Below are 14131 nucleotides of genomic sequence, written 5' to 3' on the forward strand. Positions count from 1 at the left end.
GTTGTATAATTGTGAAGAAAGATATAAATTAAAAATTAAAATAAAACAAAAAATGATATGAACTAAGAGGTGTTGGTTTAATGAAAATTGAATCACACTTCCGGGCATGTAAAAAACAAAATGAAATTCCTCGCATGATTTTTCGAAACGTTTACGTATGCAGAAGTTTATTTCCTGGGCTAAGAACAACTCGTCTATCGTTACTCAAGACATATTAATACTGAGTATTTAATCAAAAATATTATAGAAAAAAATATAAAAAGGGTATTGTAAAGTTTAAGCGTGTCCTCTCTCTTAATTTCAGTCAGTTTATTTCGAGTGAATGAAATGTGTTAAGAAAATGCGGCACAGGTCGGGTCAGCAACGCAAAAAAGAAGTCTCTATCAAGTTTTTTGCTGCAAATTTTGGTATAAATAACACGAGATAAGTTTTCTTTATGAAATGCGTGTTTAGTTATTCTTTTTCCCTGTTTTCAGAAAGGAGTGGTGGCTATACTTCCACTTCCAATGCGTTCATGTTTTCGCTTCGCAACAAAGAAGGTCTGGGGCCATTCAAGAGCATGTTGACAAACCCGTCACGTGCAATTTACAGGCACTCAAGTTATGGTCCAACATTTGGTGGAGGGCATGACATCTACATTGGTGACAATGCAAACAGTAACACTAATTCATACACATACTTTGGCGTTTCCTACTCTCTTCCAAGTGGAGTACAAGACAGATTCACAATCCTGGCTGGGACTTACAAATTTACGCCTGATGAGGTGGAAGTGTTTTACCTTGGTTAAATCACAATAAGATCAACTCTATCAGCAAAGTTTTACGAAGTTTACATTAATTTAACCCTCGGACGTACAAACCAACTCACACCCCCACCATCGTACAAGGGGAGGGGGGGGGTGGATGGAACCCCTCCCCGGAGTTTTCGTTATATTAAGGCGTAGAGAGATTATTTTACACTGATAAGGAAGCCCTAAGCTTACTCTACAAGATGACATAATTTTAATTGGCTGTGACGTCATATGACGTCACGTGACGTCATTTGAGCCGCCATCTTAGATCCGCCATCTTGGATTTCAACATTTTCTTAGAAAGTCACAAAATAACGGAAATTGATGCAAAATCAAGCCAGAAAGCTCATGGAATGTAAAAATAAACAAATCTTGCACTTCTGTTTCAAAAAACTGGAAAAAATAAAGAAAAAAAATAAAAATGACGATTTTTGGCAAGACCTACCTGTATTTATGATGTTGCCATGGTAACGTCAAATATCATGGACACATGGTTGACATATCAAAATTTCCGTAAAGGATGAATGAACAGCTACTGAAAGTTTCAGCATTGTAGATTAAATCCTCTTTTCAAAATTTGGAAAAAACCTTATGGGGGGGGGGGGTGGCATCCACCCCCCCCCCCTCCCCTTGTACGTCCGAGGGTTAATGTATAGTCTTTCATTTGCTGTACTTTTGAGTTTATTTTATAGTTTAACAAGTGTATCACTGTGTATTGCTGTGTCGGGAATATATCACGCGATTATTAGCAGCCTCATGTTAGTTTTTTTCTTTTAGCTGTCAGATGTAAGCAAATTAGTTTGCTGCTAGGGTCGGCAGCAAAACAAATGTATTTGAAGAAATAAACATAACGTCAAGGGTTCAGGTAATAAAGGCTGTTTCTTGAATGACTATAAACTGTATCCGCTTCCAACAAAGGCTGCCGTGTTTTCGGTATCACCCCCTGGTACTAGTGATTTGGTTACACTATCTAAAGTGTGAGCAAAGGTGATTTTCCATTAAATATAGAAAAAATAAATAATTCTGAATATTTTAAGAATTAGAAGAATATCCACCCAGTTTAGTAGAAAAAATAACAACTTCGTTCTAAAACCATAGTTATTCAAAAAAAAAAGAAGATCAGCACAAATGACGGTTAAGCGTTTTGCAATCAAGCAGCATCAAGGAAAACTATAAAAAGATTTTTTTAAGGATACAGAACCACTTATTTGGCCATGCGGACATGTACAGCGTTACAACTGGCTACATATATTGCGTGACAAATCAGTCTTCTAACGGTTTACCACGCTTTCGTTGAATAAATAGTGTAAATAAGAAAACACGGCTCTGTTTTATTAAGAAATAAAAACGTTACTCTGGTTAAAAATTTGTAGTAAAATGTTCGTAAAAATAATATCCGCAATGTCCCAACGTTTCGGCTTAAACTAAAGCCTTCATCAGGGGAAAGTGATAAGTGAATACAAAAAGCACGTTCTTATATAATATGCAAATCGAGAGCTAATGTTTGTCCCTAAAGGCTAAATTTAGAAATTCGTGCGGTAAATGCATGCCGTCATCGCGGTTTAGCGGATTATTGCAAGTGTTAATTTCCCAAGCCTCCAAAATACGTCTTTTGCGCCAATTTGTGCTTGTACGTAAGATCTTTGACGATTCCCACGAGATGGTGTGGCCAGAATGAAAACAATGTTCCGCTAAAGCTGACTTGTGTGAGTGTTTGTTTTCAACTGCTTTTTGATGCTCTTTGAGTCGGGTGGAAAATTTTCGTTTCGTTTCTCCGATGTAGCTTTTGTCACAAACTTGGCAGGGAATTGAATAAATTGCGCCACGAGTCTGATCTTTTGGCACTGGATCTTTTGGTTTGGGAAACAAATTGCCGATGGTTTGGTGTGGTTTTAAAGCGACTTTGATATTATAATTGCTTAAAATTCGCTTGATTGGTTCCGTAGTACCCTTGATGTACGGCAAAATGCAGAAACCTTTTTTGTCATCCGGTGCAGTTACAGGCGTTTGTTGAGAAGGTCGTTTCGGTTTGCTTACATCAATCACAAAGCGCTTAGGGTAGCCATTCGCCCTGAGTGCCGCGGTCACATGTTGCATTTCCTTTGACTGTTGATCAACAGAAGATGGAATAGTATTTGCACGATCAGTCAAAGACTTGACCACAGCCCTTTTGTGAGCAGCCGGATGGTGGGAGTCAAACGAGAGATATCTTTCTGTGTGTGTCGGTTTGCGATAGAATTTAGTGGAGAGTTGGCCATCGTCTTGTCGACAGACAGTGACGTCAAGAAAGGATATTTCCGTTCTGTTTCTCTTTCAACCGTAAATTGGATAGATGGCTCGATATTGTTCAAATGATTCTGTAAGCTTAGCACCAGGTTGGATTTAACAGCGGCACATACATCATCTACATATCGTTTCCAAAAACACGGCTGGGAAAGGGAGGTGGATAGTGCTCGTTTTTCAAGGTCCTCCATGACCAGATCTGCCATAACAGCTGACACTGGAGAGCCCATGGCGGTTCCGAAGATCTGTTGGTAGTGATTGTTGTTGTATTTGAAGTTTGTTGTCGACAAACAAAAATCCAACAGATCAACAATGTCATTAACAGGTATGGTGGATCTATCCTGCAAGGTGACATCATTGGAAAGCAAATCTTTAGCAACTTGAATGGCGAGTTCCACCGGAATGGATGTAAATAAAGAAACAACGTCAAATGACACCAGCTCTTCATCTTCTTTGAGTGAGACATTTTTAATCTGTTCACAAAATTCCACACTGTTCTTGACCGTGAAATCTGTGTTGCCCATCAGAGGACTCAGGATCTGCGCCAAATGTTTCGATAACATGTAAGTTGGAGAGTCTATGAACGAAACAATAGGTCTTAAGGGGAAACCAGGCTTATGAATCTTTGGTAGACCATAAAAGCGAGGAGGCAGTCCATCAGAACTGCGGAGTTTCTTGTAAAGGCTGTCACTGATCTTGTTTTCTCGTTTAAGGTTGGCCAATTTTTCATTGAGCTTCCTCTCCGTTCGCTGTGTAGGGTCTTTATCTAACACCTTGTAAGTTCTTTGGTCATTGAGCATTTGCTACACCTTGTCGTCGTAATCCTTGCGATCCATGACAACGGTACAGTTACCCTTATCCGCAGGGATAACGAGTCGGTCTTGGTCTTTACGGAGATTGTGTAAAGCTCTGAGCTCGGCTTGTGGCAAGTTTGGAGGTGGTACAGTGGCTCTTTGTAAAACCTGCGAAACTTGGGATCTTAACGCAAGTTTATCGCCTTCCGGTAATCCTGAAATACCGTCTTTGACTGATCGTGCAAAAACTATTCTATCTTCTGTTGATCAACAGTCAAAGGAAATGCAACATGTGACCGCGGCACTCAGGGCGAATGGCTACCCTAAGCGCTTTGTGATTGATGTAAGCAAACCGAAACGACCTTCTCAACAAACGCCTGTAACTGCACCGGATGACAAAAAAGGTTTCTGCATTTTGCCGTACATCAAGGGTACTACGGAACCAATCAAGCGAATTTTAAGCAATTATAATAACAAAGTCGCTTTAAAACCACACCAAACCATCGGCAATTTGTTTCCCAAACCAAAAGATCCAGTGCCAAAAGATCAGACTCGTGGCGCAATTTATTCAATTCCCTGCCAAGTTTGTGACAAAAGCTACATCGGAGAAACGAAACGAAAATTTTCCACCCGACTCAAAGAGCATCAAAAAGCAGTTGAAAACAAACACTCACACAAGTCAGCTTTAGCGGAACATTGTTTTCATTCTGGCCACACCATCTCGTGGGAATCGTCAAAGATCTTACGTACAAGCACAAATTGGCGCAAAAGACGTATTTTGGAGGCTTGGGAAATTAACACTTGCAATAATCCGCTAAACCGCGATGACGGCATGCATTTACCGCACGAATTTCTAAATTTAGCCTTTAGGGACAAACATTAGCTCTCGATTTGCATATTATATAAGAACGTGCTTTTTGTATTCACTTATCACTTTCCCCTGATGAAGGCTTTAGTTTAAGCCGAAACGTTGGGACATTGCGGATATTTTACGAACATTTTACTACAAATTTTTAACCAGAGTAACGTTTTTATTTCTTAATGAATCAACCACCTGGTTACAGGTCCATTTTTAAAACGGCTCTGTTTTGTTGGCGCTTATCCCGACCTTTTTCCTGGATTTGGAGGAGTAGTCATTAACACACTTGTGACGTCACAATTTGCCTACCAGCGGATTTATGTGATAAGCAACTAATATAGATAGAATAGATCTTTCCACACGATTGTTTTGAACGTCGACTGCCTTCTGATTGAGCTGATCCAAACAAAAATACAAACAAACAATTAAAAAACACACGATAGTAGTCTTGTCGGCCCATATAGATCCTAAATACCGAAAATTCCTGTAGATTTCCGAAGATTTCCGAGTAAGATCCGAAGATGTTTCGACTTAATATGGAAAAACTTTGGCTCATTTAGCATTGGAACATGGCAAACTCTGGAAGCTGATTGGTCAAAATGATGTCACACGTGTGGATTAAAGTTAAACTGTTCACGGGTGTTGAGGGTTGTTTAGACCCTAAAGCCTCGCTTTCATGTTACGATGACGTCATAGGTACCTATAGGCTCTAAAACCTCGCTTTCATCTCAGGATGTCGTCACAACAGGTTGCCATGGTAATCGACCGGAAGTGAGCGAACCGAAAATAGAATATTCAAAACCTTGTTATGGATGACTTGAAGTAGAAAAACCATAGCAACCGAGTTTGATGGATGTCATAGCAACGGAAATTTGTTGAAATAAAAAAATGCACGTGATTCAAAATCTGTTGTTGCGTGACATTAATAATTGCGCGCCAATAGGGGGTGGGGGGTATCCCCCTCTTGTACGTAAAAAGAAGGAGAAACCAAACGGAAGTGAAAAACCGGAAATAGAATGTTCGAAGTATTTATTTTCAAAACACCTGTTTACACTGCGGGACATGTGCCTCGGGTCCTTATGACCGGCGCCCGGATCACGAGGGAGCAAAGCGTGCTTTGGTTACCGTTGTATGCAGGCGAAGCATGTTTTTTCACCTGGGGGTGATCCCCTTAATCTGACGCCATCAAAGTAGTGGCGTACTGGGGGTGTCCCCCTTCACCTTACACTATCTCAATGGTAGAGCGCTGCGAGTGACTTGCCTGGCTATCGCTCTTCCTTTTACAACATAATAAGTGGGTAAAGGAGGAGGGGGGAGTATCCCCCTTTTTGTCCAAACCGAGGGAGGGTTGGAATCGAATGGAGAGTATAAAAATGTGGGTCTTCACACACAATTTTCAATCAGTGCTTGGACGGGTTAATGGTTTGTTTTTGTAAGGCAGTTAAGTTATTTACACTTGATGTTTTTGTACAGCTTTATTCTTACAAGACAGCAACGTTGTTTACACTGGAATTTTTTGTCCAATGGATTGATCCCCAGATCACCTCTCTTTTCCAATTTGCTCCGAGGTACTGGCATCTCTGCCAATGAAATTCAATACCAGTCTTTGCAATTGCCAATAGGGTTTGGTAGGCGAATCCTCGACGTTTGATATTTTACAAAACATAATCAACATAATAATATTAATGAAATTGTTTATATAGCGCTTTATACGAAAGCTTCACAATTAAAGAAGAAAATTGTCACATGACCGGCGGGAATCGGCCACGTCTCCACTTGCACAATCTCACGTCCTTGGAACCGTGTTCCATTCTGTTCTTTTTCTGTTTGCTTTTTACCGCGGAGTCTTTGATTGATCCGTTCCTTGTTTTTTGCGTAATAATGTTTCCATCGTTCGTTGATCCGTTCCCTGTTGTTTTCACGGTATTTTCTTCGGTAACTGCTGACGCGCTCAGCATTATTTGTACCCCATTGTTTTTGCCGAGCCAGGATTCGCTGTTTGTTCTCTGCATAATATCGTTTCTGATATGCACTCTTTCTCACGGTCTTCTTTTCACTCTCCGGTGATTTGTTGGAGCAATCCATCTTGCGTGACATGTCACTCTCCGGTGATTTATTGGAGCAATCCATCTTGTGTGACATCTTACAAATAATGAGTTTAACCATACGATCACACTTTCTTATAAGAGTCGCATGGCTAAATCATTGTATCGCACTGCGGCTTCAACTTCTTCTTCTCTTTCGTCTCCTTCTTCTTCGTCATCATCAGGCTCATCGGGGAGTAATTTCTTTGTCATGACTCTGTTTAACAGAAATTTCCGTTTCTCCACCGCTGACTCGGCCGCTTCGTCAAAATCCATGTCGTCTTCGTTAATGAAGCGGCGAAGAGTTTTCATAACTTCACGATGTAGTGCATCACGTTTGATACGGTGAGTCCATTTTAAACGTTCTAAGTAGATTCTCCGTAGCCTTCTTCTGCTAAAGGGTAATAGGGCATTGAAAGCGGCAGTCTCGGCATAGTCTTTGGTTTTACCCTTATCGAGAAACCGTTTGACTTCTGCCATGAACGATTCTCGGAGATCTTCCCCCACGTTTCTAGGTAATGGATCCCACGGATCATAGTCAGTGTCATCGTCTCCCACCTCTCCTTCCTCTTCGGAGCTGCTACTATTTTCCTCTTCCTCCTCTTCAGGATCCTCTTCTTCTTCAGGCTCCACTTCCTCTACATTTTCTTCATCACTTTCACCTTCTGGCTCCGTGTATATATCTGGTGTACGATCTGCCATTGTCTTTTTCTTCTCGTCAACGTTTCACGCAAGACAGCATTGCCTCAACTGAGCTGGAGTCATTTGAAGCGATTTTTATATACAATTTTATTAGAGTTCAAACGTCCTCTCTCTTTCTTCTATACCAGCGTGGGCATCCTTCGTGCGTCAAGAGGTTACTAAAGACCCGTTTCCTGTCATCACATGGCGGGGTGCAGATCCAATGCCAAGTAACCAAAAGGTCGCTCCGACACTTTCGGATACACTGTCATTATGTCTGGCCAGAAGGTGGGGAAAACTTGAAGCAGTAAATTTCTCATGGCTAGCTGGTCGCGGGGATTCTTGAAGGCTATGATGTAGTGGGCATTTTTGGAAATACCCTTGGCGTTTTTAGCAGGTGGGAACATGTCTTGACACAGAAACATGACGGTGATATTTATATGATGAGTGTTTGGTGAATAAATCCAACAACTCTTTATCTGCACTTCCCTCTGTCATTAGATCGTCCAACACAAGTAGTCCACCGTTCGGAAACCACTTTTGTAATTGGGAGGTCGAAGGAACCCCTTCGTGAAATTGTACCCCAGCCTCTTGTATGACTCTGAACCCATCTCGCCAGGCCCCGTAACAATAATGAAGGGTCTCGGGGGGTGTACTAAACAACTCTTCTGAGTGATCCAAAAGTAACGACTCGGTAAAACAAGTCTTGCCGCAGCCAGAGGGACCCACGACCAAAATACTCGAGGGTGTCTTGAACCGAAACGCCTCTCCCACTTCTATTCCTTCTAGTTTTCCATTTGACGTTTCGGCAGGCAATATGCTCTTGGAGAAATCTTCTGGAGAATCTTGGCCATGCTCAAAACGCTTCCAACAAGTAAACCTCTCGTGATGCCTTTTACTTCCATTGCAAGTGAATGGCTTCTGACAATAACGACATTGACGCATCATAATTTTCTCACTCCAGGTGTAGCTGGGAAAAAGAGCACCATTCAGCACCACGGGAATAGATCGACTGGACTGCTCTCGACTCGACTGCACATTTTATGCCCTGCAGAAAATCTGCAGGCAATTGCAGAAAATCTGCAAGTGCAGAAAACGGGTCTTTAGTAACCTCTTGACGCACAAAGGATACCCACGCTGGTATAGAAGAAAGAGAGAGGAAGTGTGAACTCTAATAAAATTGTATATAAAAATCGCTTCAAATGACTCCAGCTCAGTTGAGGCAATGCTGTCTTGCGTGAAACGTTTACGAGAAGAAAAAGGCAATGGCAGATCGTACACCAGATATATTTGACACGGAGCCAGAAGGTGAAAGTGATGAAAAAAATGTAGAGGAAGTGGAGCCTGAAGAAGAAGAGGATCCTGAAGAGGAGGAAGAGGAAAATAGTAGCAGCTCCGAAGAGGAAGGAGAGGTGGGAAACGATGACACTGACTATGATCCGTGGGATCCGTCACGTAGAAACGGGGGGGGGGGGGGGGCAGATCTCAGAGAATCGTTCATGGCAGAAGTCAAACGGTTTCTCGATAAGGGTAAAACCAAAGACTATGCCGAGACTGCCGCTTTCAATGACCTATTACCCCTTAGCAGAAGAAGGCTACGGAGAATCTACTTAGAGCGTTTAAAATGGACTCACCGTATCAAACGTGATGCACTACACCGTGAAGTCATGAAAACTCTTCGCCGCTTCATTAACGAAGACGACAGGGATTTTGACGAAGCGGCCGAGTCAGCGGTGGAGAAACGGAAATTCCTGTTAAACAGAGTCATGACAAAGAAATTACTCCCCGATGAGCCTGATGATGACGAAGAAGAAGGAGACGAAAGAGAAGAAGAAGTTGAAGCCGCAGTGTGATACAATGATTTACTACCGAAATCACTAAACTGTTAGCACCCCGGAAAAAACGATCGATCGCATTTGAATTTTGGGCTTGCTCACGTGACCATTTGGAGCGCCCGAATTGGTCACGTGACATTCTGTTTCTTTTCGCGGGCAGAACAACTTTGCTTTCAAAGGAAGGCTCACGGGTGAACTTTCCACAGTGGGAAATCAATTGGAAAGGATTTGAGGTCGCTACATTTTGAGCGGAGGCGGAGATGTTTCAAAAGAGTTCGACCCAGGAAGTTTAAGAGCAACAGGATAAAAGTACAAAGTGAGCGGTGCGGTGTTATCGTTTCAAACATATGGAAGACCTTTTGTCAAACGGAAAAAATCTCCCTCACTGCAGCTAGGGATCAACCGAAAAGGCTGGAGGACCCAGAACTAGATTACTTTAACTGCTGATGAAACGTAGACTTTCGATAACTTACAAGCAGCAGCCAACTAATCGAGCGAATGGAACAGGCTTTGTTGTTTCTAATTTGATCAACACTGTATTGCTAACCAGTATCGAATGTCCAATTTATACACTGGAGATGAAGCCAATTTTCTCCACAATGTTGAGTATCAGGTATATTTTAACTCAGTTTTATTCATCTGTTGTTGTTTTGGTAAAGGCTGATTGTAAATCGCTTAGCGTTCCTCAGTCACGAAATAACCCGTGAACGATTTAAGTCAAGAAACCGGCGGTATTAATCTGTTAGACCTGAAGCATATTACATTAAATTATCTATAATCAAGAGAAAATAATAATTTAACGCAAACCATCTTTTAATTGGTAAACAACAAATATTTCAGTAAGTACAGTAATGTTGCAAATAAAGACAAAAATATTGAAAGTTGGTGGGTTGTAAAATTGCAGTTCTCATATTTCTGTAATTAGTAACTCGCTTTCAACACATCTCTATTTCTGTAAACACAAATCCCGAGTTTGGTTGAAATCGTGGTCTCAAATCTTTCAATGTCAAAACAGAAGTTATCGATTTATGTAAACACAAACGTGCAACTAACACAAACATGTTAAGCTTAATGCAAACGGCTGAAAATCACAGTTTTCAAGAGTCTTTATAGTTACGTTGTCTGAGCAAAAATAACGTATCGTATTATCTTTGTGAATAATCTGAAAGAAAATTCGATCAACCCAAACATGCAACTTTTAACACACGAAAAACGGTTTAATACCACAGTCCTCGAGAATTTGTAGTTTGTCTCTTGTGGTATGAACACTTCGCCCATGATGCCGTCTTCTATGAAGTTTAGGTAGCAGTTCTCATCGTCAAAGATAACGAAGACGAATTTGATCGCAGCTTAAATATCCTGAAATGTTTTGGTGATACCACTCCTACTTATGAATCCGTAAAAATTGAAGTCTTCTGCCGAAGAGGCGAAAAACTTTCCATACTTGTGCAAACCTGTTCCATGATATCCCTTCACTTCGTACTCAGCCAGGAGTGAAAGCAAAAACAAACCCGCGAAAATATCACGTGACCAATCCGGCCGCTCCAAATGGTCACGTGAGCAAGCCCAAAATTCAAATGCGATCGAGCGTTTTTTCCGGGGTGCTAACAGTTTAGTGATTTCGGTAGTAACCTTGCGACTCTTATAAGAAAGTGTGATCGTATTGTTAAACTCATTATTTGTAAGATGTCACACAAGATGGATTGCTCCAATAAATCACCGGAGAGTGACATGTCACGCAAGATGGATTGCTCCAACAAATCACCGGAGAGTGACAAAAAGGCCGTGAGAAAGAGTGCATATCAGAAACGATATTATGCAGAGAACAGAGAGCGAATCCTGGCTCGGAAAAAAACAATGGCTTACAAATAATGTTGAGCGCGTCAGCAGTTACCGAAGAAAATACCGTGAAAACAACAGGGAACGGATCAACGAACGATGGAAACATTATTACGCAAAAAACAAGGAACGGATCAATCAAAAACTCCGCGGTAAAAAGCAAACAGAAAAAGAACAGAATGGAACACGGTTCCAAGGACGTGAGATTGTGCAAGTGGTGACGTGGCCGATTCCCGCCGGTCATGTGACAATTTTCTTCTTTAATTGTGAAGCTTTCGTATAAAGCGCTATATAAACAATTTCATTAATATTATTATGTTGATTATGTTTTGTAAAATATCAAACGTCGAGGATTCGCCTACCAAACCCTATTGGCAATTGCAAAGACTGGTATTGAATTTCATTGGCAGAGATGCCAGTACCTCGGAGCAAATTGGAAAAGAGAGGTGATCTGGGGATCAATCCATTGGACAAAAAATTCCAGTGTAAACAACGTTGCTGTCTTGTAAGAATAAAGCTGTACAAAAACATCAAGTGTAAATAACTTTACTGCCTTACAAAAACAAACCATTAACCCATCCAAGCACTGATTGAAAATTGTGTGTGAAGACCCACATTTTTATACTCTCCATTCGATTCCAACCCTCCCTCGGTTTGGACAAAAAGGGGGATACTCCCCCCTCCTCCTTTACCCACTTATTATGTTGTAAAAGGAAGAGCGATAGCCAGGCAAGTCACTCGCAGCGCTCTACCATTGAGATAGTGTAAGGTGAAGGGGGACACCCCCAGTACGCCACTACTTTGATGGCGTCAGATTAAGGGGATCACCCCTCTTTGACACGCCACTATTTTGATTGCGTCAGGTGAAAAAACATGCTTCGCCTGCATACAACGGTAACCAAAGCACCCTTTGCTCCCTCGTGATCCGGGCGCCGGTCATAAGGACGCGAGGCACATATCCTGCAGTGTGTTTCGAAAACAAATGTTTTCGAAACAGGTGTTTCGAAAATAAATACTTTGAACATTCTATTTTCGGTTTTTTCACTTCCGTTTGGTTTCTCCTTCTTTTTACGTACAAGAGGGGGATACCCCCCACCCCCTATTGGCGCGCAATTATTAATGTCACGCAACAACAGATTTTGAATCACGTGCATTGTTTTATTTTAACAAATTTCCGTTGCTATGACATCCATCAAACTCGGTTGCTATGGTTTTTCTACTTCAAGTCATCCATAACAAGGTTTTGAATATTCTATTTTCGGTTCGCTCACTTCCGGTCAATTACCCTGGCAACCTGTTGTGACGACAATCTTACATGAAAGCGAGGTTTTAGAGCCTATAGGTACCTATGACGTCATCGCAACATGAAAGCGAGGCTTTAGGCTCTAAACAACCCTTAACACCCGTAGAAGTGAACAGTGAAGTGAAGTGAACTTCGGATCTTACTCGGAAATCTTCGGGAATCTTTGAAAATCTTCGGAAATCTTCGAAGATATAGGATCTATATGGGCCGACAAGACTATTCACGATCGTTTTTTCTTTGGTTCAAAACTGTTGGCAAAACAGAGCAATATTCTTGTAATTTATCAGGTATCCATATTAAATTTGCTCTCCTTTTGCATCAACACCAACTCTATTTATTTTTCTCCCTTGAAAAAGTTTAAAATTCCCGAGGAAAAAAATAAGTACACAAAAAAAACCAAGATATTTTTCATTTCACCTACAGACTGATTCAGTTGTCGTTTTGATCATGTGCCATCTCTGGGAATTCAACAAGATTTAGGATTTAAACTTTTGACGAAAAGCTCTCTTCATCTATAAAAACTTTAAACTTTCGCACTTTTCAGAAAAAAAAATCGATATGGCACACAAAAATAATAAAATCAGTCACATCAGCATTCGATTGCGTGACCAGAAGTCGACCATGTACCGGTATTATTATTTCACTTCAATTCGAATTTATGTTTTCCTACTAACATAAACCTTCAAATTGTGCCACTCTGATTCTTCGATGTAATACTTATTAGCAAGACTTCCAAGACAACCTGAAGCTTGCCTACTTCCCTGCATGACGTCGCCGTATTCCTGACAGAATTTGGATACGGTGATACCTACGTCGTACCATTTTAGTACGCTTCGGTGTTTTTGATCGTCTGCGTTTGGCCAAAATATGAATCATGGCTCAACTAAGTTTGCTGATGTGTTTCCGAAGTGCACCAAAATTGAACGATTTCAACAAACACACTTGGTCGTAGAGGAGAAAGGCCCTAACAAGTGAACCGTTTCGCCTCCGCTGTCATGAAAATCTCCCTCAACGGCCGATAATTCAGCACACGCGCGTTTTTGTATCTCGTCCTAGCTTGGCTCGCATGCGCGATGGCTACAAGAAAAACATTTACATGGCACTTAAAAGGATCTTGAGCTAAAGTTCGAATTCAGTGGTGCTCAGGAAATCTTTCAAACAGCGTAGGATTTAAAGAAGCTCTGTTACAGATTTTACCCCTTTGAAAACTGTGAACAGCAAAGGTTACTGGACTTCGTTAAAGACCCGAGTGAGAACTACTTCACGTGCTTTCCTTACGTTTCTTATTTTGTTTCTTTACAAGCAAAACGGAGTGAGCCGACATAAATTGTAAATGAACAATATTTATTCTTCGATTTCCTTATTTACTCTGCTTGCGAGATTTGCAATGGATAATGGTGTCTGTTTTGCGATTCCTAACTTTTTTTAATTTGTAAAATAAAACTCTTGAAGTTGTCCTACAGTAGCATCTTGAATAATGATGGTTAAATGAGTCAAGAGAGATCTTGAGCTGATGTGTTTTAGCCGATCCACGGCAACATTAGGGCATAAGAAAATATTCTATACGAAAGCTGGGAATAAAATAACAAAATATAGTAGCTTTTAACAAGGCTCACTTGACTCGTTTAATCATCTTTATAAAATAAAACCATTATGAATTTAC

The 14131-nt window shown here is 40.9% G+C and overlaps 1 protein-coding gene and 1 pseudogene across 1 annotated transcript in view; one reads left to right on the plus strand and one right to left on the minus strand.

The window, feature by feature from the left end:
* The window catches only part of LOC144666224 (uncharacterized), a 249082-nt gene that overhangs the window by 50325 nt on the left and 184626 nt on the right, over positions 1-14131 (plus strand). The gene's annotated exons all lie outside the window — the stretch shown is intronic.
* Positions 7610-8436, minus strand: LOC144666609 (uncharacterized; annotated as a pseudogene).

The sequence above is a fragment of the Oculina patagonica genome, chromosome 9 (assembly GCF_052425735.1).
Source record: "Oculina patagonica isolate OP01 chromosome 9, crgOcupat, whole genome shotgun sequence".
In the NCBI taxonomy this organism is placed as follows: Eukaryota; Metazoa; Cnidaria; class Anthozoa; order Scleractinia; family Oculinidae; genus Oculina; species Oculina patagonica.